The sequence below is a fragment of the Mauremys mutica genome, chromosome 20 (genome assembly GCF_020497125.1).
Source record: "Mauremys mutica isolate MM-2020 ecotype Southern chromosome 20, ASM2049712v1, whole genome shotgun sequence".
Classification (NCBI taxonomy): Eukaryota; Metazoa; Chordata; order Testudines; family Geoemydidae; genus Mauremys; species Mauremys mutica.
In genome coordinates, this window is record NC_059091.1 from 20675836 (window position 1) to 20701717 (window position 25882).

Sequence of the window (25882 nt, forward strand, 5' to 3'; positions counted from 1 at the left end):
GCTTGGAAAAGATGAGACTAAGGGGGGATATGATAGAGGTATATAAAATCATGAGTGATGTGGAGAAAGTAAGTAAAGAAAAGTTATTTACTTATTCCCATAATACAAGAACTAGAGGCCACCAAATGAAATTAATGGGCAGCAGGTTTAAAACAAATAAAGGGAAGTTCTTCTTCACATAGCGCACAGACAACCTGTGGAACTCTTGGCCTGAGGAGGCTGTGAAGGCTAGGACTATAACAGAGTTGAAAAGAGAACTGGATAAATTCATGGAGGTTAAGTCCATTAATGACTATTAGCCAGGATGGGTAAGGAATGGTGTTCCTAGCCTCTGTTTGTCAGAGGGTGGAGGTGGATGGCAAGAGAGAGATCACTTGATCATTGCCTGTTAGGTTCACGCCCTCTGGGGCACCTGGCATTGGCCACTGTCGGTAGACAGGATACTGGGCTAGATGGACCTTTGGTCTGACCCAGTACAGCTGTTCTTATGTTCAGAATGGTCCCAACTGCCAGTGTACGTTCCTTCCATCAGGCCTTCTCCCCACACAATTCCAAAGAAACAATCTTGGGCGGGCTACAACGAGCCAAGGCCATGAGCCAAGAAATCTCATTTCCTGCAATTCTTATACAATTTTATATCAGTCCAGCTGGTGTTATTTCCTTTTCTGATCATTTTCTGTATTTTTCTTGGAATGTAAGATTGTTTTTGCAAAAAGAGTTCTAAAAATCCTTGACCTTAACTCCATGCTTCGGTATTCATACCAGGCCTCAATGATATATATCTCAACATCTCTATGATTCTGCACTGACCTAGAGAGGAAATGGTTGAGCCATGATCCCTGACCTGGCAATTGTGAGAATGGGAAATGTAACCAAAAGTGGCCGTGTCCCCGGAAAGGTATGATGACATTTCCTATCACTATAAACTGTACTGACGGCAAGGAGTAGAACCGAGACATCTGCAGCCATGTGGCCACACAGCTCCTGCCACAAATGGGAAAGCTCGGAGCAGGTGGAACTGGCAGTACAGGGAGAAAGCAGCGCATCTGGAAGAGCCGGTAAAGGTGAGCTGGGCTGAGGAAGGGTGGTCTTTGATTAAGGAGCTGCCCTGGGAGTCAGTTCTTTTTATGAATAAATCTTTAGATTCTAGATTCTAAAGGATTAGCAACGGTGTGATTTCTGGGAAAGATCTGACCTGTATATTGACCTGGGTCTGGGGCTTGGTTCTTTGGGATTGGGAGAATGTTTTTTCTTTTACTGAGGTATTGGTTTTCATAACCATTCATCCCCATAATGAATGGCACTGGTGGTGATACTGGGAAACTGGCATGTCTAGGGAATTGCTTGTTTGACCTATGGGGGTGAGAACGAAGTCCTCTCTGTTTGGGCAGGTTTGGTTTGCCTTAGAGGTGGAGAACCACCAGCCTGAGACTGTGACTGCCCTGCTCTAAGTGACTTGTCCTGAAATGATGCTTTCAGTTGTGTCCCGTGAGAGTCAGCGTTACACCCACATGGAGAGATCTAACCAGTGTTGCTCTCCACAGCTCTTTGCCTCTCCAACTCCACCCAAGGGAAGGCCAATGTGATCCTGTATGTCCTGCTGGCGATTTGCATTGCAGTGGCCACCGCTCTCACTGTGGTGCAACTTCAGAAATGTAAGTCTCCTCTTTGTTTCTACCTCGGCCTCAGATCTCACCTGCCAAGAATGTGGCTGCTCTGACTAGTTTTTGGTGGATTTTAGCAGTGGGGCACAAAATTTGGCTGAGAATGGAGGCTCAGCTGTGACCTTAATTATGGAGCACTTGCAACTAATAAGTAACTTTCACTCACCTCTGAGTTAAGGTGACAGGATTTTCAAAGTGGTGTGATTTGTCCTTAGCATAACTCTTGCTACCTTTCCAGGGGACTTATGCTAGTAAATACCAGAGAAATCTGAACCAAAATTGTTATATCCTTGGGGCAGCCGGTGTAGGAAGCAATCACTTGAGGCCAGAGAGCAGACAGCTAACCAAAACCTCCATTTTATTTTACAGAAACAGAGAGCTCACTCAGCCGGTTGAAACTGGCTGAGCTATCCCTTAATAGTCTAACTCAGTTGCCACAGTAACAAAACCCATGACAACCAAATACACAACAAAAATCAATAACCAGGCCATGTTTGTATTAACATTGTGAAGGTTCTGCAATATTCATACAAAAATGATTTTTAAGGGTGTTCTGGGGCCAGTGCAAAGGGCTGGCTGCAGATCCCACTAGTGGAGTGGGAGTGAAAACAATGCAACGGGGGCATTGCACAATGCGCTGGCACAATTACCTCTTCCACATTAACCCAAGGAGAGCTTGGGTACAACAAATGCATTCCTTTCCTTTTTAACTTTGTCAAAAGACATGCAATAAAATCCTGGGGGTTGCACATGGGTGGGGTCTCTTCCTTGACACGCCCATACAGAGCAGCTCTTTTCTGCCCCCTGTTGTTTGCAGTGTCCAAGGAGCTGGCTGGCAGGAAATGGCTGGGAGTGAGAACAATGCAATGGGGTCATAGCACAATGCGCTGCCACAATTACCACTTCCACATTAACACAAGGAGAGCTTGAGCCCGACAAATGCATTCATTTCCTTGTTAACTTTGTAACTAGCTAACCACACACAAACCAAGACAGGCTCCTAGTGGCAGCAGGCAGCTTTCTGCTCTGCACAGCACTCAGAGCTCTGCATTGCTCTGCGAAGGCTGAACCTTTCCACTCTCAGCTTTGCTAGGCCCCTATGAGCTCTCCAGCCACATTCCGTACCCATGTATAGCAGTAGCAGCTGCACTGCACATCTTGGGGGCTACTGGCAGCTCAGTGTAACATAGAGCAGCCCCAACGCAGCGCTACATTGAACCGAGGACCGAGCTGATGTCCAGAATAATGAATCCCTGTGTTGAGCACAGTGCACCGGAAGCGGAGGATCACAGCTAGCATGAGAGAATGTCCATCAGAAGTTTTGGGTAGTAACTGGGAGGAAAGTGCATTTTACAGCAGCATGGATGTGCCCTAAGATATGGGTTTCCCCTGCTGATAAATTTTACTCTGCTATCAAAAGTCTCATGTCTACAGTATCCCAGGGTCTTGCTGAAGCCCAGGTGGATCGAGATACAATAAGAAGAGATGCCCAGAGAAATCTGTCACATCACCAGAACTATCTAGGTGAGAGGATAAAGGAAATGTATCTATTCCTTGTTGGACTTTGCAGATCTTTTTTGGTCCTTACACCTCAAGGGAGCGGAGAGTTGGGCCCATGGGGTCAGTTGCAGGGCTGGTGGAAGTTGATGTAGCTCCTTGGACTTCAGTGGAGCTGATCAGACATTCTTCAGCCGGGGATCTGACCCCAGCTCAGACAGGGCTCTAGCTTATTGTGGGGTGTGGGAACCACAGGAGGTGGAAGCAGCTCTTAGAAGTTGTTGGATAACATTGTCCTTCTCCTAGGATCACGGATTAGCCAATTAAATTTTGTTTTGATGAGGTCACGTTTCTACCAGTGTCTCATTGATGGGGCGTGTTATCCGGCTGGGGAAGCCAGGACCATGAGTGGAATTGGTCTGTACCAAAAGTAGAAATATGCCTGGGGCCCCCATAAAGATAACTTCTGGTTGGGTGAGTGGGAACTGAGGACCCAACCTACCCAGAAGAGTGTGGTGGTGTGTCCCCAATCACCCAGCAAATGGCCCCTGCCAACCTACCTAGAGTTGGATAATTGCACAGGGGCAAGGCCAATGGGAGTCCTTATGCTGGGGTGTGGATGATGCCCCTGGATTGTCTGATTACAGCCCTGGGTCTGACCTGTTATTTCCACCACAGTTCCCCTACGTGGGTCATTGACTGGATCTCTCTTAATAAACACTGGTGTTAATTTGCTAATTTTCCCCTGGGACTCTAAAGACTGTACTGAGCCTGCACCCACTTGGACTGCATGGGTGTTTCTGTGCAGCACATCCTGGGCACTGAGAACATCCCATTAACAGGGTGTTAGTACTCAGATCCTGCTGCTCCAAAAGGGGTTCCGAGCCCCAGCTCAGTAGAGGTTGGCTGCTGTTGTGGCTAAGGCATGGGCTGGGACTCACAAGATCTGGCTTCAGTTCCCAGTTTTGCCACTGACTCCCTGTGTGACCTTGAAAGAGTCACTTAATTTCTCTGTGCCTCAGTTTCACTATCTGTGAAATGGGGAACATTTCTTGTCTATTTCTATTGTAACCGTCTCTCGCTCTGTGTCTATGCAGTGCCAGAGCAAGGGTACCCAATCTCAGTTCGGGTTTGTGCAGCACCTGGCACAAAGGGGCCATAATCTCAGGTGGGGCTTGTAGGCAACACTGTAATATAACTCATTAATAGCTATCAGTGAAACCCATTTATATCCTTGCAAACGACTGCGCTTGCTCGATAACTTTCACACACTCGTGGATGAATGGTCCTTGTGCAGTGCTCCTCAGGATGGAGCATGTGGGTTGGGCAGCATGAGGTCCTGTGTTGTTATTTAAAATGGAAACTCCCCATTCTCTCATCTTCCTTTCAGAGTCGAAGATGTCCAAAGAATTCAATGTGTTTAACATTCGACTTTTTAATGGTATGTTCTGCTGATGTTTCTCAAGAGGTGGGGCATAAACAATTTCAACGTCACAAGAAATGCACTAAAATCCTGGGGGTTGCACATGGGTGGGGTCTCTCCCTTTGACACACCCATGTACAGCAGTTCTTTTCTGCCCCCTGTTGTTTGCAGTGTCCAAGGAGCTGTCTGGCAGGAAATGGCTGGGAGTGAGAATAATGCAATGGAGGCATAGCACAATGCGCTGCCACAATTTCCTCTTCCACATTAACACAAGGAGAGCTTGGGCCCGACAAATGCATTCCTTTCCTTTTTAACTTTGCAACCAGCTAACCACACACAAACCGAGACAGGCTCCTTGTGGCAGGAAGCAGCTTTCTGCTCTGCACAGCACTCAGAGCCCTGCATTGCTCTGCGAAGGCTGAGCCTTTCCACTCTCACCTTTGCTAACCCCCTATGAGCTCTCCAGCCACATTCCACCCCCGTGTGTAGCAGTAGCAGCTGCACTGCACATCTTGGGGCCACTGGCAGCTCAGTGTAACATAGAGCAGCCCCAACACAGCGCTACATTGTACCGAGGACCGAGTTGATGTCCAGAATAATAAATCCCTGTGTTGAGCACAGTGCGCCTGTAGCGAAGGATCACAGCTAGCATGAGGTAACGGACATCAGAAGTCTTGGGTACTACCTGGAAGGAAAGTTCATTTTACAGCAGCACAGATGTCCCCAAAGTAGTGGGCTTCCCCTGCTGATAAATTTTACTCTGCAATCAAAAGTCTCATGTCTACCGTGTCCAAGGGTCTTGCCGAAGCCCAGCTGGATCGAGATACGATAAGAAGAGATGCCCAGAGAAATCTATCAGATCTCCAGGACTATCTAGGTGAGAGGATAAAGGAAAGTTGTAAGACTGGGGAAGTTCATGCAGCTCCTTGGACTTCAGTGGACCCCAACTCAGACAGGACTCTAGATTATTGTGGGGTGTGGGACAACCACAGGAGGTGGAAGCAGCTCTTAAATGTTCTTGGATAACATTGTCCTACTCGTAGGATCACTGATTAGCCAATGAAATTTTGTTTTGATGAGGTCATGTTTCTACCAGTGTCTCATTGGCTGAGATTGTTATCCTGCTGGGAAAGCCAGGGGATGTGTGGAATTGGTCTGTACCAGGAGTAGGCACATGCCTGGGGCCCCATAAAGACAACTACTGCTTGGGTGAGTGGGAACTGAAACCCGTCTCCTCCAGGACACTCCTCTGACCATTTGAAGACAGGAAGCAGGAATAAGGGAAGTGGGAGGGCCCAGCCTACTCAGAAGAGTGTGGTGGTGTGTCCCCAAACACCCAGCAAATGGCCCCTGCCAACCTACCTAGAGTTGGGATCATTGCACAGGGGATCATTGCACAGCATGGAAGCCTTCATGCTGGGGTGTGCTTTATGCCCCTGGATTGTCTTAATGCAGCCCTGGGTCTGACCTGTTTTTCCACCACAGTTCCCCTGTGTGGGTCATTGACTGGATCTCTCTCAGTAGACACTGGTGTAATTTGCTAATTTGCCCCGGGACTCTAAACGCTGTAATGATCTTGCACCCACTTGGACTGCATGGGTGGCTCTGTGCAGCACATCCTGGGCACTGGGAACATCACAATAACAGGGGGTTAGTACTCAGATCCTGCTGCTCCAAAAGGGGCTCTGAGCCCCAGCTGAGTAGAGGTTGGCTGCTGTTGTGGCTAAGGCATGGGCTGGAACTTCCAAAATCTGATTTCAATTCCCAGGTTTGCTGCTGACTCCGTGTGTGACCTTGAAAGAGTCACTTCCTTTCTCTGTGCCTCAGGTTCAGTATCTGTGAAATGGTTAACATTTCTTGTTTATGTGTATTGTAACTGTCTCTCACTCTGTGTCTATGCAGTTCCAGAGCAAGGGTACCCAATCTCATTTTGGGTTTGTGCAGCACTGGCACAAAGAGGCCCTAATGTCAGGTGGGGCTTGTAGGCAGCACTGCAATATAAATGAGTAATAGCTATAAGTGAAACCCATTTACATCCTTGCAAATGACTGCGCTTGCTCCATAAATTTCACACACTCCTGGATGAATGGTCCTTGTGCAGTGCTCCTCAGGATGGAGCATGTGGGTGGGGCAGCATGAGGTCCTGTGTTATTATTTAAAATGGAAACTCCCCATTCTCTCATCTTCCTTTCAGAGTCGAAGATGTCCAAAGAATTCAACGTGTGTAACAGTCGACTTCTTAATGGTATGTTCTGCTGATGTTTCTCAAGAGGTGGGGCATAAACAGTTTCAATGTCACAAGACGTGCACTAAAATCCTGGGGGTTGCACATGGGTGGGGTCTCTCCCTTTGACACACCCATGTACAGCAGTTCTTTCTGCCCCCTGTTGTTTGCAGTGTCCAAGTAGCTGGCTGGCAGGAAATGGCTGGGAGTGAGAACAATGCAATGGGGACATAGCACAATGCGTTGCCACAATTACCTCTTCCACATTAACACAAGGAGAGCTTGGGCCCGACAATTGCATTCCTTTCCTTTTTAACTTTGTAACCAGCTAACCACACACAAACCGAGACAGGCTCCTTGTGGCAGCAGGCAGCTTTCTGCTCTACACAGCACTTCTGCTCTGCGAAGGCTGAGCCTTTCCACTCTTACCTTTGCTAGGCCCCTATGAGCTCTCCAGCAACATTCCACCCCCATGTGTAGCAGTAGCAGCTGCACCGCACATGTTGTGACCACTAGCAGCTCAGTGTAAACTAGAGCAGCCTCAACGCAGCTATACATTTTCCTGAGGATCGAGCTCATGCCCAGAATAATGAATCCCTGTGTTGAACACAGTGCACCTGTAGCGGAGGATCACAGCTAGCATGAGGTAATGGATATCAGAAGTCTTGGGTAGTAGCTGGAAGGAAAGTGCATTTTACAGCAGCATGGATGTCCCCAAAATTATGGGTTTCCCCTGCTGATAAATTTTACTCTGCTATCAAAAGTCTCATGTCTACAGTGTCCAAGGGTCTTGCCGAAGCCCAGGTGGACCGAGATACGATAAGAAGAGATGCCCAGAGAAATCTGTCACATCACCAGAACTATCTAGGTAAGAGGATAAAGGAAATGTATCTATTCCTTGTTGGACTTCACAGATCTTTTTTGGTCCTTACATCACAAGGGAGGGGAGATTTGGGCCCACGGGGTCAGGTGCAGGGCTGATGAAGTTGATGTAGCTCCTTGGACTTCAGCGGAGCTGAGCAGACATACATCAGCCGGGTATCTGACACCAGCTCAGGCAGAGCTCCAGATTATTGTGGGGTGTGGGAACCACAGGAGGTGGAAGCAGCTCTTAGAAGTTGATGGATAACATTGTACTGCTGCTAGGATCACTGATTATCCAATGAAATTTTGTTTTGATGAGGTCACGTTTCTACCAGTGTCTCATTGGCTGAGAGTGTTATCCTGCTGGGGAAGCCAGGGGCATGAGTGGAATTGGTCTGTACCAGGAGTAGGCATATGCCTGGGGCCCCCATAAAGATAACTACTGCTTGGGTGAGTGGGAACTGAGACCTGTCTCCTCTAGGAAACTCCCTTGACCATCTGAAGACAGGAAGCAGGAATATGGGCAGGGGGAGGCCCCAGCCTACCAAGAAGAGTGTGGTGGTGTGTCCCCAAACACCCAGGAAATGGCCCCTGCCAACCTACCTACAATTGGGATCATTGCACAGGGGCAGGGCCAATGGGAGCCCTCATGCTGGAGTGTGCCTGATGCCCCTGGATTGTCTTAATGCAGCCCTGGGTCTGACCTGTTATTTCCACCACAGTTCCCCTAAGTGAGTCATTAACTGGATCTCTCTTAATAGACACTGGTGTTAATTTGCTAATTTTTCCTGGGAATCTAAACATTGTAATGAGCCTGCACCCACCTGAACTGCATGGGTATCTCTGTGTGCAGCACGTCCTGGGCACTGAGAACATCACAATAACAGGGGGTTAGTACTCAGATCCTGCTGCTCCAAAAGGGGCTCTGAGCCCCAGCTGAGTAGAGGTTGGCTGCTGTTGTGGCTAAGGCATGGGCTGAGACTTCCAAGATCTGACTTCAGTTCCCAGTTTTGCCGCTGACTCCGTGTGTGACCTTGAAAGAGTCACTTCATTTCTCTGTGCCTCAGGTTCAGTATCTGTGAAATGGGTAATGACTCTACGTTCCTGATTACAGAGCGGTGTAACATATGCTCAGAGCAGCAGTTTTCGACCTGTGGTCCATAGACCTGTGGGGGTCCACAGACCATGCCCAAGATTTCCAAAGGGGTCCTCACCTCCATTCTAAAGTTCAGGGGTCTGAAAATGAAAACAGGTTGAAAATCACCGGCTTTGTGTTTAAGCGCTTTGCTGCATTGTGGTCTCAGTACCCTATAGATACATGGGAGTGAAGGTCTTTGGGTGTGTATAGGGGGGCTCTGGTTTGCTCAGCGCTGCTGAGAGCTCACAGCTCCCTTGGCCTGCAGAAGGAATTTGGGAATGCTCAGCCTTTCTGGTATCAGGCCCATCCAGGGCTAACATGAACTGAATTCTGATCTTGGTTCTGCTGGTGTCAGTGCCGTGACTATGGATTTAGACCTCCATAGAAAAGCCCTGTGATGCAGAAGTGGAGTATGGGCTATGTGATTGTGAGCCTACTGAGGTAAAAATTCCCTCCCTGAATACAACAGTTGGCTTGTAGGAAAATCAACGAGCCCAGGATAGCAGAGATGCTTAGATAATAAAATGGTGGACTCCAGTATCAGAGCATAGATAGGTCAAAGGGTGTAAATGGGGACACATACTGTGCTTGCGGATGGATGGACACATAGAAATTTCCAGGTGCTGTGAAGGAAGGTCTGAGACAGCCTAGAAATATTAACCTGTTGATTTCAGTGGCATTTTTCTACCCCCTGCCTGCCCTGACAGAGAGAATGTCGAAGGAGCTGGCTGAGGTGAAAAGGGACCATGACGGACTCCAGGAGGTCTTGAGCAGGGTGCAGGACGAGTTACAGAATTTCAAAGGTAAAGAAGCGCCGGGCAGGGCTGTGAGGCCTGTGACAGCATTAACCTCAAATGCCCAGAGTCAGTGAAAGGCAACAAGGCACAGCACGTTCGACTGTCATATTCCCAATAGGCCCCCTGCACTGAAATTGAGCACATCTCCACAGCTGGGCGTCCCCAGTGGCTGTAGAGCCAGCACAGATGTCTCCGATGCCACCCTCCTGTCTGGCCCCAATTCTCACATTGGTTCTAGGCCTTTGGCACCAGAGTTTGTGTAGAGCCAGCGAGAGACTCGGGGAACCATAACCCATTCCCTGATATCTGCCCTCCACCCAATGGAAACAGACACAGCTGATAATCTTGGCCCTCCTTGGCTAAATACATAATGAAGCCTTAGGGTACGTCTACACTACAGGACTATTCCGAATTTGCATAAACCGGTTTTGTAAAACAGATTTTATAAAATCGAGTGCGCGCGGCCACACTAAACACATTAAATCGGTGGTGTGCGTCCATGGTCCGAGGCTAGCGTCGATTTCTGGAGCGTTGCACTGTGGGTAGCTATCCCGTAGCTATCCCATAGTTCCCGCAGCCTCCCCCGCCCCTTGGCATTTCCGGGTTGAGATCCCAGTGCCTGATGGGGCAAAAATCATTGTCGCGGGTGGTTCTGGGTACAGCCTCACCCCTCCCTCCCTGAGCAGCAGACAACCGTTTCGCGCCTTTTTTTGCTTGGTGAACTGTGCAGACGCCATAGCACAGCAAGCATGGACCCTGCTCAGCTCCATACCGCAATCGTGAATGTTTTAAACACCTCGCGCACTCTCGTGCAGTCTATGGTGAACCAGGACCTTCAATCCGAGGCGAGGAGGAGGCGGATACGGCAGTGCGGCGATGACAGTGATGAGGACGTAGACACAGAATTCTCTCAAACCGCGGGCCCCTGCGCTTTGGAGATCCTGATGGTAATGGGGCAGATTCTATCCATTGAACGCCGATTTTGGGCCCGGGAAACAAGCACTGACTGGTGGGACCGCATTGTGTTGCAGGTGTGGGACGATTCCCAGTGGCTGCGAAACTTTCGCATGCGTAAGGGCACTTTCATGGAACTTTGTGACTTGCTTGCCCCTGCCCTGAAACGCCATAATACCAAGATGAGAGCAGCCCTCACAGTAGAGAAGCGAGTGGCGATAGCCCTGTGGAAGCTTGCAACGCCAGACAGCTACCGGTCAGTCGGGAATCAATTTGGAGTTGGAAAATCTACTGTGGGGGCTGCTGTGATGCAAGTAGCCAAAGCAATCACTAAGCTGCTGCTACGAAAGGTTGTGACTCTGGGAAACGTGCAGGCCATAGTGGATGGCTTTGCTGCACTGGGATTCCCTAACTGTGGGGGGGGCGATAGATGGAACCCATATCCCTTTCTTGGCACCGCAGCGCCAGGGCACCCAGTACGTAAACCGCAAGGGGTACTTTTCAATGGTGCTGCAAGCACTGGTAGATCACAAGGGACGTTTCACAAACATCCACGTGGGATGGCCAGGGAGGGTTCATGACGCTCGCGTCTTCAGAAGCACTACTCTGTTTAAACGGCTGCAGCAAGGGAATTACTTCCCAGACCAGAAAATAACAGTTGGGGATGTTGAAATGCCTGTCGTTATCCTGGGGGACCCAGCCTACCCCTTGATGCCATGGCTCATGAAGCCATACACAGGCAGCCTGGACAGTGGTCAGGATCTGTTCAATTACAGGCTGAGCAAGTGCAGAATGGTGGTGGAATGTGCATTTGGCCGTTTAAAGGCGCGCTGGCGGACATTACTGACTCGCTCAGACCTCAGCCAAACCAATGTCCCCTATGTTATTACTGCTTGCTGTATTCTCCACAATCTCTGTGAGAGTAAGGGGGAGACCTTTATGGCGGGGTGGGAGGCTGAGGCAAATCACCTGGCCGCTGATTACGCGCAGCCAGACACCAGGGAGATTAGAAGAGCACACCAGGAAGCGGTGCGCATCAGAGAAGCTTTGAAAACGAGCTTCATCAATGGCCAGGGTACAGTGTGACTGCTGTGTTTGTTGATGAACACCCAACCCTCTTGATTGACTCAGTCCCTGTAAGCAACTCCCCCTCCCCCTTCGAGTACAGCTTACTTATGCAAATAAAGTCACTCTCATTTAAAAAGCATGAATTCTTTATTGATTCATTATAAAAAGAGGGAGAGAAGTAAGGGTGTGGTTTGGGAGGAGGATAGGAGGGATGGAGAAGGCCATTAAAAAAAAATCACAGTAACGACATCCTTCTGGTTGGGCTGTCCACGGGGGTGGAGTGGGCGGGTGCACGGAGCCTCCCCCCACGCGTTCTTACACGTCTGGGTGAGGAGGATGTGGAACATGGTGAGGGTTGAGGGTGGTTATACAGGGGCTGCAGCGGCACTCTGTGATCCTGCTGCCGTTCCTGAAGCTCCACAAGACGCCGGAGCATGTCAGTTTGATCACGCAGCAGCCCCAGAGTTGCATCCCGCCACCGCTGATCTTCCTGCCGCCACCGCTGATTTTCCTGCCGGTCTTCCTGCCGCCACCTCTCATCTCGGTTGTCCCTCCTGTCCTCACGTTCATCCCTCCTGTCCTCACGTTCACTGGCCTCTTTCCTGTAATTTGAAACCACGTCCTTCCACTCATTCAGATGAGCTCTTTCATTGCGTGTAACTTCCATAATATCCGAGAACATCTCATCTCGCGTCTTCTTTTTCCTCCGCCTTATCTGTGCTAGCCTTTGGGATGGAGGAGGGATGGTTGAAAAATTTGCAGCTGCATGAGGGAGATAAATATTTAGAAAGATACATTTTACAGAACAATGGTTATACTCTTTCACAGTGAACAGCACTATTCACCTAGCACATGTGATTTCCCTACAAGGTCGCATTTTTCATCTTAATAGTGAGTGCTTGCAGCTCTGGAGTTACAGATCTCACAGACACAGGTCCAGGCATCAGAATTCAGCTTGCATGCGGCCATGGTAAGCCACTGTCTTTCGGCTTCTGTAGTGATTTACCCCTCCCCCCCAACGCATGGCTAATACCACGCTAGCTCCCTGCTAATCAACAACCTTCCCACCCACCCCCACCCACTGCGTGTCTGGTAGCTTGGGGAAGATCGCCGGTGACCAAACACAGAAAAGATCATCGGCATTTCACTCCTCCCCTCCCCCCGCTTCGCTACGTGCAGGAAAGGGTTTTTTTTAAGCTAATGCAGTCCACGAACCCAGTAGAAAAATGGCCACCCCCCTTACTTAAATTCCTGATTTTTAACCAGGTTATCCTGAACGATATCACTTTGCTGAGGATAACAGAACAAGATAAAGAGCGGATGCTTCTTGAATGCCAGCAGTCACCGGGACCATACGCTGCTATGCTTTGCCACGCAATGATACCTGATTACTTGCTACATGCATGGCGTGGTAAAGTGTCCTACCATGGTGGGCGGAACAAGGCTGCCTTGCCCAGAAACCTTCTGCAAAGGCTTCTGGAGTACCTACAGGAGCGCTTCATCGAGATGTCCCTGGAGGATTTCCTCTCAATCCCCGGACATGTTAACAAACTTTTCTAAGTAACTATACTGTCTGCGAATGCATCCCAAGTCCTCAGGGCAAATCAATCATTAAAAAAGGCTTGCTTAAAAAACAATGTTTGCTATTTGCAAAGGTACACTCACCAGAGCTCCCTTCCATGGCGTCATTGTCTGGGATAGTGGCTTGTGAGGGCTGGGAGGACGGTAATTCCGTCAGGGTGATAAAAAGCTACTGGCTGCTGGGGCTCACGGAGTGCTGTGTGCTCTCTGCTAGGTCTTCCTCCTCTTCTTCATCTTCATCTTCCCCGTCTGCATAATCCTCAGCCATGGCAGAGATTACAACCCCCACCTCGGAATCCACAATCAGGGGTGGGGTACTTGTGGCGCAGCCCCCTAAAATTGCATGCAGCTCAGCATAGAAGCGGCATGTTTTTAGACCTGCCCCGGACCTTCCGTTTGCTTCTTTGGTTTTCTGGTAGGCTTGTCTGAGCTCCTTAACTTTCACTCTGCACTGCACTGAGTCCCTGCTGTGGCCTTTATCCGTCATAGCCTTAGAAATTCTTTCAAATACTTTTTCATTTCGTCTTTTGGAACGCAGTTCTGTTAGCACTGAATCCTCTCCCCATATAGCGATCAGATCCAGTACCTCCCGTGCAGTCCATGCTGGGGCTCTTTTACGATTCTCAGGAGACTGCATTGTTAACTATGCTGATGAGCTGTGCGTGGTCACCTGTGCTGATGAGATCTCCACGCTGGGGAAGCAGGAAATGAATTTCAAAAGTTCGCGGGGCTTTTTCTGTCTACCTGGCCAGTGCATCCGAGTTCAGAATGCTGTCCAGAGCGGTCACTGGTGCACTGTGGGATACCGCCCGGAGGCCAATACCGTCGATCAGCGGCCACACTAACCCTAATCCGATATGGTAATACTGATACTAGCGTTACTCCTCTCGTTAGGGAGGAGTACATAACCGGTTTAAAGAGCCATTAAAATCGATATAAGGTGCCTCCTAGTGTGGACGGTTGTGGCGTTAAATCGGTTTTACGCTCCTAAAACCGATTTAAACGCCTAGTGTAGACCAGGCTTAACGTGGGATGGATACAATACAGTATGGCAGAAGCCACCAGATGGTGCTGTTGAACATCAGTTTGCAAGTTCTCTTTCCAAGCATGTTAGCAGTATTCAGTCTTTGAAGACATGCTGTGTCCTTCTTTGCAGGCTGTGATTTTTTTTAAATTTTTTGGGTGGGGGGGGGGGACGGGGGGAAGCTGTTGCAACTAGCAAGGGAGTTTGCTCCCTACCTGAAACTCTCTAACTAGGTTCAGTTCTTGGGGCAGAGCTATATATCCAGGAAACTAGGCAACAGTGTCTGGGCTGAGATCACAGACTAGCCTGCTTTTTGTTTATGGGCACCTCTTTTGAAGGACTAGTGCACAGAACGAAAATCAACAAGTTATACTAGACAAATATTAAATCACAGATTTATTTTTCAATGGGAAACCGACCTACCAGACCCTGCCATCTGCTACCACATGTCAGAGGGGTGACACTGCCATGTAACATAAAACCACCCCATAGAGGATGAATATAAAAGTATGAATATTTGCAACAAACTATTTGCCAAGCTTTTCAGCAGGGTGCGGGGAAATTTCTTGGAGAAATTCATGAGAAAATCCAAATACTGAATAACTTATAGAATTTCTTTAACTGCTTATGAGCAGTTAGACTGCATTTTGACTCTCTAATGCAGGCTTGTCCCATAATTTGACTTCTCACAGAATTCACCTGGCAGCGTTTTAAGAAAAGTTGCTATTTCTTTTCAACATCGACTAAATCCTGGGTGGACGCTAAGCAGTTCTGTACCGATCAAAGGTCTGGCCTGGTTATCGTTAACACCGAAGAGGAACAGGTAAGCCATCCACTCAGATTCCTATTGTGGATCAAGCACAAGGGGCCAGATTCTGTGTTGTTCCACCAGGGTGAATTTGGAGTTACTCTAGATTCACCCCAGCATAACTGAGATCACAGACTGGCCCACGTTCTCCAGGAATTTGGAAATCTTTTTGGATGTAGCTTGCTGTTCATGGGGGATTGAGGGGAGCTCAATATCTACAATCATTTGAAAAATGTTGAGTGACCTATGTGAACAGAAATCTCAGTGTCAGATGTGGATGGTTTGATGTGAATCAAAATTCATGTGTGCGTTTCGGGGCTTGGGGGGGAGGCAGTTATAATCCCATGTGAACCCAAATCACAGAGTCTCATGGGAACCTAAAAATGAAATTGTATTGCTACTCACCTGGGCAGGATTTCAGCTGCTGACCCAGATGATTTTCACAGCAGCTCACTACAAAAGGCCTTTTGATATCCTAGGAAAGACCCCACTCCCGATTCCTCATCGGGACTTTGCAGAAGGAATCCTGCCCTGAGGGAGAATCCACCTTAAGTTTTAAATTGAGCCCGGTGCCTGCTAGGAACAGGACTTTGGGAGACTAGTTGGTGCTGAGAGGATGCCCATGTAGTGCAGAGTTGGGCAAGATATGGTGTGAATCTGGAGTCACCAGAACCTAAATCTCACTCACAAGCAGCACAGCTCATAGCGTGTCTATTTCGCTATCCCGTCTTCAGTTCTGGATTTAAGGCTCCCCCAGTTACCAGGGTGCAGACTGGGACTTAACAGGGACTGTAAGATGATTCCTTGGTCCCCCTTGATGGAGGAGACCTATGGCCATGAGCTGCACAGTCCCCAGAGGCAGATCCTCAGTAGCTGTAGAAGGATTGAAAGTTATCTGCAGTTCTCAGGGAATAGCAGTGTAATATTCAGCCTTATTATTATCATTTATCTGTATTGTGGTAGCACGTAGAAGTACCAATCAGAGCCCTGTTTTATCTAGGTGCTGTACACACGTCACAAAAAGACAGTCCCTGCCCAAAACAGGCCAGTGTTCACCTCCCATTCTAAAGGGGAAATTTGCAGGGCAAAGGGCAGAGATGAGGCATTTGAAGTACAGCTGGTCAGAAAATGAGCTTTTATTTCCTGTGGAAAATTTCATTTTGGGGGGGCAAAAATTTATATATTGCAATTTTTTGGCTGAAAATTGAAACATTTCAATTTGGAAATGCCGCTGCAAAGCCTCATGGAAGCTGTGGTTTGGATGCCTCGGGCCCCCATTCTTTAGAGGTCAGGCAACCCACTCAGTCTACATCTCCCATGATGTACAACAGTCATTCCTCTTGAAGAAAGAAAGCAATGCATCATGGGAGTGCCTGGTGCATCATGGAAATGTAGGGTGGCAGCCCTAATGTAAAGGGTTGGGAAAACAGAGGAAGGGGTCAGACTCTACAGCTACAGACTCTACTGCCCACAAACACAAGCCCCATGAAACCCCCTCACCTCCCCCCTCACCTTCTGCTTGGGATCATGATTGTCTCCTTCACCTGTTTTCCCATATAGACATTTTTGACAAACCACATAACTGAGGCTGATGAGTACTGGCTGGGCCTCAGCGACTCAGCGAAGGAAGATGAGTGGCGCTGGCTGGACGGCAACCTCCTGTCTATCAGGCAAGTTCCTCTTTCTTTAGCCTCTTTGGAGAAAGAACTGTCCCTTACAATCAGCTGTTTCTGCTTTATCTCCTGTCCCTTTAAAGAGCCAGATGGAGCATTACATAGAGCCAATGCAACTGATACTACAGGGGTCTCTGGTCCCCTTTAGTGGCTAAACCATGTAAAGAAGGTTATGAGTCTGCAACTGCCTCCATGCTTAGGTCATCCAGGGTCAGCACAGAGCAGGGACTGGACCTGGGATGTTCCTGGGGAGCAAAATGCTGCTTTACCATGGGACATTCTGAGTGTCATGCTAAGGAAAGGTGCTGGGGAGAACAGCAACATGGCCCAGTGGATAGGGCCATGGAGAAGGAGGCAGCACTGCTGGGTTCTAGTCCCAGCCCCATGAGTGTGCTCTGCTGGCCGACTGTGGGGCACATCTCTTCCTGCTCTATGCCTCAGTTTCCTCACCTGTAAAATGCACTGGAAACTGATGTCCTCCAAACTGAGAACTGCTCTGGCTTGAGCAGTGGCTGGGCCAGCTTCCCCCTGTTCAGTGCTTAGCACCAACTTCCTGTGGCCCTGACCTCCAGGCACCACCTCAAGGAGTGAGTAGGAAGATCAGTCCATGCCCACCTTGACTCTCTCTCTCTTAAAACTATCAGACCAGTCAGGGCCCACTGGTATCAGTGATGTGGAGGCCTGTCCCCTAGGAGCTGGCTCATTTCATTTGACCTGCATGGAGGAGGTTTTTGAACCAGAGACACTGTATGCATGTGGACTCTGTTCTGTTGCTAAGTCCCACAGCCACGCTGGGGATGGGACGGGAGATGATTTTCAGCAGGGGCAGCCTGTGGAGGCCAGGAGCAAGTGGAGCATTTGCAGGGGTGCTGGGATACACAGCATCCACCAGTGGGAGTTGCTCTAGGAGCAGAGCCATCTAAATCATGTTTCTGCAGTGCAGGCACAGTCAAGCATCGGTCTCTTTGTGCCCCGACTGCCCTCTGTGCTGCGATGGGCAGCCACCCATCCTCTGCCTTCTTCCATCCATCCATCTTCCTCTTACCCACCGACTGCACCACCTGGCCTGCCAACCCCTGCTGTTTGAATGGTGACATTTAAAAGCAGCTAGAGCTGTATGAAGCAGCTGGCGTCCACCAGGGAACTTCCATCCAAAGTTATTGGTACCCCACCTCCCTTGTAGAACTTCCATACCCACCTCTAATCCCATGGGGCTTCGGTTTCATTCTCAGCTTCTGGGCATCTGGGGAACCCAACAATCTTCGGCAGGAGGACTGTGGCATCCTCTTATCCAATGGGAAGTGGAATGATGCCAGCTGCTCCAGGCATGAGCACTGGATCTGCGAACGGCAGTGCTAGCTGAGTCCCTGAATCCACAACAGGGAGGGCAGGGGTCACACAGCCTGCCCCACGTGGGACTGCTCCGGAGCGTTCATCTCTCTAAATCGGTGATTCTCAGACTACCGCTCGTGAGGTGCAAGAAGCTCTTCAATGTGTCTCCTGTGGCTCTTTGCAGCACACGCTATTAAAACACTGTGATTTAATTATTGGCAGATCTAAGTTATTAACCAATCTGGATGCTTTTACTATTTTATTAACCCATTATTTGCTGTGAGAATAATAGATATAGATATAAAACTAAATATTTCCCATCACAATGTTTAAATATGAATAGTACTATAGTAAATGAAACAATGAATTCACCTACTGTGGTTCTTTTGCATGATGGTGATGGCTAATTTGGCTCCTGAGCCGCTGAGGTCCGTGTATCACTGCTCTACATGTTAGGCGGCTATTGCAGCAAGTGGAGCTATGGGACAGGATCATGGAAAGCAGAGGTGGAGAAGCTGACTAGCATTGGACCGTCTAATCCATTTCCCTCCCATACTGAGGCCCAGAGCAGGGTAATTCTCAGCAGGGCTCCAGCATTAAATGTGGCTCCCGCCCTTCCCACAAGAAGAAGCAATTCCCGGCCTGGTCAGGGCCACCCAGAGGATTCAGGGGGCCTGGGGCAAAGCGGGAGAGCTGTGGCGCTTGTACTCACCCGGTAGCGGTCTGGGTCTTCGGTGGCATTTCAGCAGCGGGGGGCCCTTCAGTCGCTCCACGTCTTCGACAGAACTGAAGGGCCCCTGCTGCCGAAATGCCAGACGAAAACCCAAACTGCCGCCAGGCCAGAGCTCACGGGGCCCCTGCGGGGCCCAGGGCCTGGGGCATATTGCTCCACTTGCCCCCCACCCAGGGCCGGCTCCAGACCCCAGCGCGGCAAGCACGCGCGTGGGGCGGCCCTTTCCCGGGGGGGGGCGGCAAGCTGGGCCGGCGGACCTGCCGCAGTTATGCCTGCGGGAGGTCCACCGGAGCCCCGGGACGACTGGACCTGCCGCAGGCATGACTGCGGAGGGGGCGCTCGTCCCGCAGCTCCAGTGGACCTCCCGCAGGCATGACTGCGGACGGTTCGCTGGTCCCGTGGCTTGGCTGGACCTCCCGCAGGCATGCCTGCGGCAGCTCAAGCGGAGCCGCCGGACCTGCGAACCGTCCGCAGCTGCGGGAGGTCCAGCCGAGCCGCGCGACCAGCGGACCCTCTGCAGTCATGCCCGCGGGAGGTCCGCTGCTCCCGCGGCTCCGGGGCGCCTCCCGCGCATGACTGCTTGGGGCGGCCAAAAAGGTAGAGCCTCCCCTGCCCCCACCCCCCCGGGTGGCCCTGGGCCTGGTAGATCTCATTGCCAGGCTGTTCTTCCTGACACTGGGCCAGAGTCTGATCTCAGGTGAACTGCTGTAAATGCAGAGGCTGAACTGGCTTCAGGGGAGTTACCCCGAACTGACATCGAGGTGAGCGAGATCAGCATCGGGGCCATTCACCCTCAAACGTCCTTTTCTTAATTCCATCCCATTGCTCCTCGCTCTGCCCCCGGGTGTCTCCGCTGAGCAGAAGGATGATCTGATGTAGGCACAGGACTGGGACCTGGGTTCAGTTCCAGCGCTGCCACTGATGTACAACAGCCATTCCTCTTGAAGAGAGGAAGCGATGCATCATGGGAGTGCCTGGTGCATCATGGAAATGAAGGGTGGCAGCCCTAATGTAAAGTGTTGGGAAAACAGAGGGAGGGGTCAGACTCTACAGCTACAGACTCTGCTGCCCACAAACACTGGCCCCATGAAACCCCCTCACCTCCCCCCTCACCTTCTGCTTGGGATCATGATTGTCTCCTTCACCTGTTTTCCCACATAGACATTTTTGTCAAAGCACATCACTGAGCCCAAGGTGTACTGGCTGGGCCTCAGTGACTCAGCGAAGGAAGGGGGGTGGCGCTGGCTGTCAGGCAAGTCCTCTTTGTTCAGCCTCTTTGGAGAGAGAAGTGTCCCTTACAAGCAGCTGTTTCTGCTTTATCTCCTGTCCTGCTAAAGAGCCAGATGGAGCATTGCATAGAGCCAATGCAACTGATACTAGAGGGGTCTCTGGTCCCCTTTAGTGGCTAAACCCGATAAAGAAGATTATGAGTCTGCAACTGCCTCCATGCTGATGTCATCCAGGGTCAGCACAGAGCAGGGACTTGACCTGGGATGTTCCTGGGGAACAAAATGCTGCTTTACCATGGGACATTCTGAGTGTCATGCTAAGGAAAGGTGCTGGGGAGAACAGCAACATGGCCCAGGGGACAGGGCCCTGGAGAAGGAGGCAGCACTGCTGGGTTCTAGTCCCAGCCCCATTGATGTCGGTGACGTGGAGACCTGTCCCCTAAGAGCTGGCTCATTTCACAGCACCACGAGGGAGGAGGTTTTCAAACCAGAGACCTCTAATTTCATGTGGCTTCGGTTTCCTCAGGTTCTGGGGGCCCGGGGAACCCAACAATGCTGGGGCACACGGGGAGGACTGTGGCAGCCTGTGCTTTAACGGGAAGTGGAACGATGCCACCTGCTCCTTGACTGACACTGGATCTGCGAACAGAATTTCTAGCTGAATCCCTGAATCCACAGCAGGGAGGGCAGGTGTCACACAGACTGCCCCACGTGGGACTGCTCCGGAGCTTTCATCTCTCTAAATCAGTGATTCTTAGACTGCCTCTCGTGAGCTGCAAGAGGCTCTTTAATGTGTCTCCTGTGGCTCTTTGCAGCACATGATATTAAAACACTGTGATTTAATTATTAACCAATCTAAGTTATTAACCAATCTGGATGCTTTTACTACATTATTAACCCATTGAGTCATCAACTTGCAGTAAGCTACCAACTTATTTGTTGTGAGAATAATAGATATAGTTATAAAACTAAATATTTCCCATCACACTGTTTAAATATGAATAATACTATAGTAAATGAAACAATGAATTCACCCTACTGTGGCTCTTTTGCATAATGGTGATGGCTAATTTGGCTCCTGAGCCGCTGAGGTCCGTGTATCACTGCCCTACATGTTGGGCGGCTATTGCAGCGAGTGGAGCTATGGGACAGGATCATGGAAAGTAGAGGTGGAGAAGCTGACTAGCATTGGACTGTCTAATCCATTTCCCTCCCATACTGGGGCCCAAGGAGGGGTTGTTCTTTTCAGGGCTCTAGCATTAAATGTGGCTCCTGCCCAGTGATGAGCTGCCAAAGTCTTAAGAACCGGTTCCCTACCAGTTCTTCGGCGGCGGGTCCTTGACTCGCTCCAAGTCTTCGGTGGCATGTCGGAGGCGGACCCTTCAAAGCTGCTGAAGACCCGGATCGAGTGAAGGACCCACCACCGAAGTACCGCTGAAGACCCGGTAAGGAACCAGTTGGTGAGTACAATCCCCCTGTCCATCCCAGCCAGGGAGTGGGGAGTATTGACCTGGGAAGGTCGCAGGGGAGTTTTACTGGGACTGTCTGCATTGGGGATCTGAGACTTTCCTTGAGGGAGGATACCTGAGCATGTAAAATGAGAACCCAGGAGGGGGGTTGGAGATCACGTGACCTCCTGGCCCAGGAAAGAGACAAAGGGAGAGGAGGGGCTGGAGAGTTTCAGTTTGGAGCTGACTGGGAAAATGGTGGGGAGGCCAGACAGACCTCCTGACCTCCCCTGGCCCCCAAGATGGACCTGACTGAGGGGGATCCTGTTGTCTGTACCCGAAAGACCTTTCTTGGACTGTGTTCCTGCCATCTAAATAAGCCTTTGTCTCCCCCAAACTCCGTGAGAGAAGGATAAACATATTAATTAAACAACTGCTTGTTGGAGAGGTGATTTTCTAACTGGTGCCGGGATGCAACCCAATCTGCTGTAAATCAGATTCGGCGTCACTGCTTTAGAGTTCATGGGGCAAAATCCATAGCTGGTGTAATATAATTGGTGTTAAGGGGCCACATCTGCAGCTGATGTAAATGAGCATTGCTCCTTGGAGTCACTCAGCCATATCTCCCGCTGGTGTGTATTTACATAGTTCCATAGACTTCAAATAGCACGATGCCGATTTACACCAGCTGAAAATGTGGCCCACAAAAGTGATCATCTCTCTCTCTCTTTGATATCTGGGGAGTTTCTGTTCCGGGAGTTTTCTTTTTAAATAACAGAGAGATTGTTACAAACATTTTGCAGGCATATGCAAATTCACAGATCACCTCTACTGGAGCATGGCAGCCTGTGTGGGTTTCTCTTTTAGTGGACGGTACATGAGTGGGTTTACCACATTTACCAGGGGCATGCAAGTGAAAGTGTGCAGCACCAAGTGAATCAGTGTGAGAATGTATGTGCACACGCATGTGTATGTGCATCTGTATATGTTTGTATGTTGACACCAGCTAAGGATCTGGCCTATTTAATTTAATGGACTTATTCATGATTTACACCCATAGATACAAGATCAGAATGAAACCCCCTCTGTGTGTTATTCCTGCATATCATGTTAAGGCTAGGAGCAGCAGAACTTTGGAGTTCTGATAGTCCTAAGTAAAGATCTCCAGAGTAGATTCTGATCTTAGTTACACTAGTGTAAATCCAGAATCACACCTTGGAACTCAGTGGAGTGACACCAGATTTAAGAGTGCAGAGCCTGGTCCTTTGGCTAAACACTTCAGTGTATGAATGTTGTGGAGTTTAGGCCATGAGCCCCTGGGAGGAAGGATGGTGAAGATGGGAAAACATCTTTGCGCCATCGAGCAGGAACATGTAATATGATTCAGCAGGTCAAGGGTTAAAGGATTACTTTAAGAGCTCTATCTATAGCAGATGAAAAGTCATTGCAAGCAACCCTTGTTTGGATGCCCTGGGCTCATGACCCCTGCAAAGCATCCCTAGGTGCTTCCAAGGTTTGGGTTACCTAGCTGCCTGTAAAGCCTGGGACACGGTAATTAGCTCAGGTTTGTCTGGACTGGTACTGGTTTCTTCCCAGGAGAATTGCAGTTGCCCTGGCCTCCACCCCCACTAGTGACCTCCATCCCACAATTCAGTGGTTTGTGTTAAGAAATTCCCTCAAGCCCCTGCACCCAGGAACTACTGGACAGGTGAGTCCCAGAATGCACTGGAACAACCATGGCTGCAAGGGGTGGATAGGCCTGGTGAGAAACACAAGCACATATACTGTAATGATCATAATAGGACCCTCACATCCGAGCTCACAGCTAGTATGGGAAGCCTCCTTCTTACCCTAACCCATGACGTCTTCCTGTGTGGGCAGGACAGGGCCAGTTATAGGTGATGAGGATCACTGGGACTTAACAAATGTGGTACATTATTAGCAGGTGCAGATATATCCTCTTCTAGCCCTTTCTTCACAGCACTGTGGTTTGCTGCATCAATGACCATCTTATTTATAAAACAAATAAATAGATGCTTAAAAATAAAAGTGTTGCCAGTCTATACCTCCAGCCCTACATCTACTACTGGGCTACACACTGCTCCAGCGATCTGACGGGCATTATGGGATCGGTATCCCACAATACACTTGGGGTGAAATTGATCTCTCTGCAGAAGGCTAGCCCAAGGCTTAGGGCATAAAGAGGATGTACATGGTGCCTCGGCCGGGGGAGTGATGTGTATTGATGACCACTTGCCAACAGCCCAGCTCATAGCATAGGCACACTTATCTGTGGCAGGGGCCTGCACTGGCCCTGATCCCTGCTTCAGGACTGAGGTATTGATTGAGTTGTAGGATAAAAGTCTAGCCACCAGGGAAGGACTCTGTGTTTCCTCCACGAACCACCCAGAGCCAGGGAGTGGGGACACTGGCGCAGCTAGGACATAGGTCTTCCTATGGACTCTAGGAGAAGCTGCAGTGGGGCTGGCTGCTAGTAGAGACAGGATATTGGGCTAAATGAACCACGGATCCAATCCAGTATGGCGACTCCTATGCTCTACAGTGTGACTCTGAACCTTTCCAGACTACTGTACCCCTTTCAGGAGTCTGATTTGTCTTGCGTACCCCAAGTTTCACCTCACTTAAAAAGCACTTGCTTACAAAATCAGGCATAAAAATACAAGCATCCCCGCACACTATTACTGACAAATTGCTGACCGTCATTTTTACCATGTAATTATAAAATAAATCAATTGGAATATAAATACTGTACTTACATTTCAGTGTATAGTAATAGAGCAGGATAAACAAGTCATTGTCTGTATGAAATTTTAAGTATCAGAGGGGTAGCCGTGTTAGTCTGGATCTGTAAAAGCAGCAAAGAATCCTGTGGCACCTTATTGACTAACAGACGTTTTGCAGCATGAGCTTTCGTGGGTGAATACCCACTTCGTCGGATGCAAGTAGTGGAAATTTCCAGGGGCAGGTATATATATGCAAGCAAGAAGCAAGCTAGAGATAACGAGGTTAGTTCAATCAGGGAGGATGAGGCCCTGTTCTAGCAGTTGAGGTGTGAAAACCAAGGGAGGAGAAACTGGTTCTGTAGTTGGCAAGCCAGTCACAGTCTTTCACAGATTAAATCAGGATTAAACAAAGACTGTGACTGGCTTGCCAACTACAGAACCAGTTTCTCCTCCCTTGGTTTTCACACCTCAACTGCTAGAACAGGGCCTCATCCTCCCTGATTGAACTAACCTCGTTATCTCTAGCTTGCTTCTTGCTTGCATATATATACCTGCCCCTGGAAATTTCCACTACTTGCATCCGACGAAGTGGGTATTCACCCACGAAAGCTCATGCTGCAAAACGTCTGTTAGTCTATAAGGTGCCACAGGATTATTTGCTGCTTTATGAAATTTTAGTTTGTACTGACTTTGCTAGTGCTTTTAATGCATCCTGTTGTAAAACTAAGCAAATACCCAGATGAGCTGATGTACCCCTTGGAAGACCTGTGCGTACCCCTGGGGGTTCACATACCCCTGATTGAGAACCATTGCTCTTCCAAGTGTGGGCAGTAGACCCATGCAGTTCACAGACCAGGTGGCCACCTCACCACCATAGCTACATTCCATGGCACACAACATGGGCTCCCCTCTTTCCTGGCTTCTGTGCACAACTGAGTTCTGCTGCATTTCAGGCTATTTGCATAACCTTCTTCATCCGAGCCCCAGCAGAGAGAGGAACTGAAACTAAGGGAGTAATACAACTGCCCTGAGCGAGATACTGAGAGCAAGGGCGTGCCTCAAGCAGAACAGGGTCTGGGGTTGGGGCGGGGTCTGTTGATTCAGCAGCAGCCCACCTAAGCCCCCAGTCCCCAGCAATAAGGAATGGCTCAGCAGGAGCTCTATGGGAACTGGCTGTGCCCTCCACCGTCGCCAGGGAAGAGACTGGTGAGACAAACAGGTAAAGACAAAGTGGTTGGAAACAGGGCACCATGTTTAGCCAGGCTTAGAAGGGGCAGATGTGTGTTGTGGTTGTGGGAAGTGTGCAGCCATGTGCATTGTGGGCTGTGGGCTTTGTGTGTGTACGTAAATGTGTAAGCCCCATTTAATGTGGGTTATGTGGAGGGTGCATATGCAGTTGTATGTACTGTGCTTTGTGTACAGGGCTGTGTGCGTACACGTGCTGTTGTGTGAGCGAGTTTTGTGTCTATGTGTGTACATGGGTGTGTAGTACATCCATTTTTCTGTGTGCAGGGCTGTGTGCGTTCTGTGTGTATGTGCAGAGATGTGTGCCATTTGTACGGGAAGGTGATATTGTGTGTTTAAGTATGTGGTTATTTTGGGGGGGGGGGGTGTAGCATAAAAGAGTGCTCTTTGTGGTGTATATTTGTTCAGAAGGGAGTGGGGTAAGATGAGATAAGGT

The 25882-nt window shown here is 49.5% G+C and overlaps 1 pseudogene; it reads left to right on the plus strand.

The window, feature by feature from the left end:
* The first annotated feature begins 851 nt into the window (after nucleotides 1–851).
* Nucleotides 852–20667, plus strand: LOC123353821 (annotated as a pseudogene).
* Nucleotides 20668–25882: the final 5215 nt, after the last annotated feature.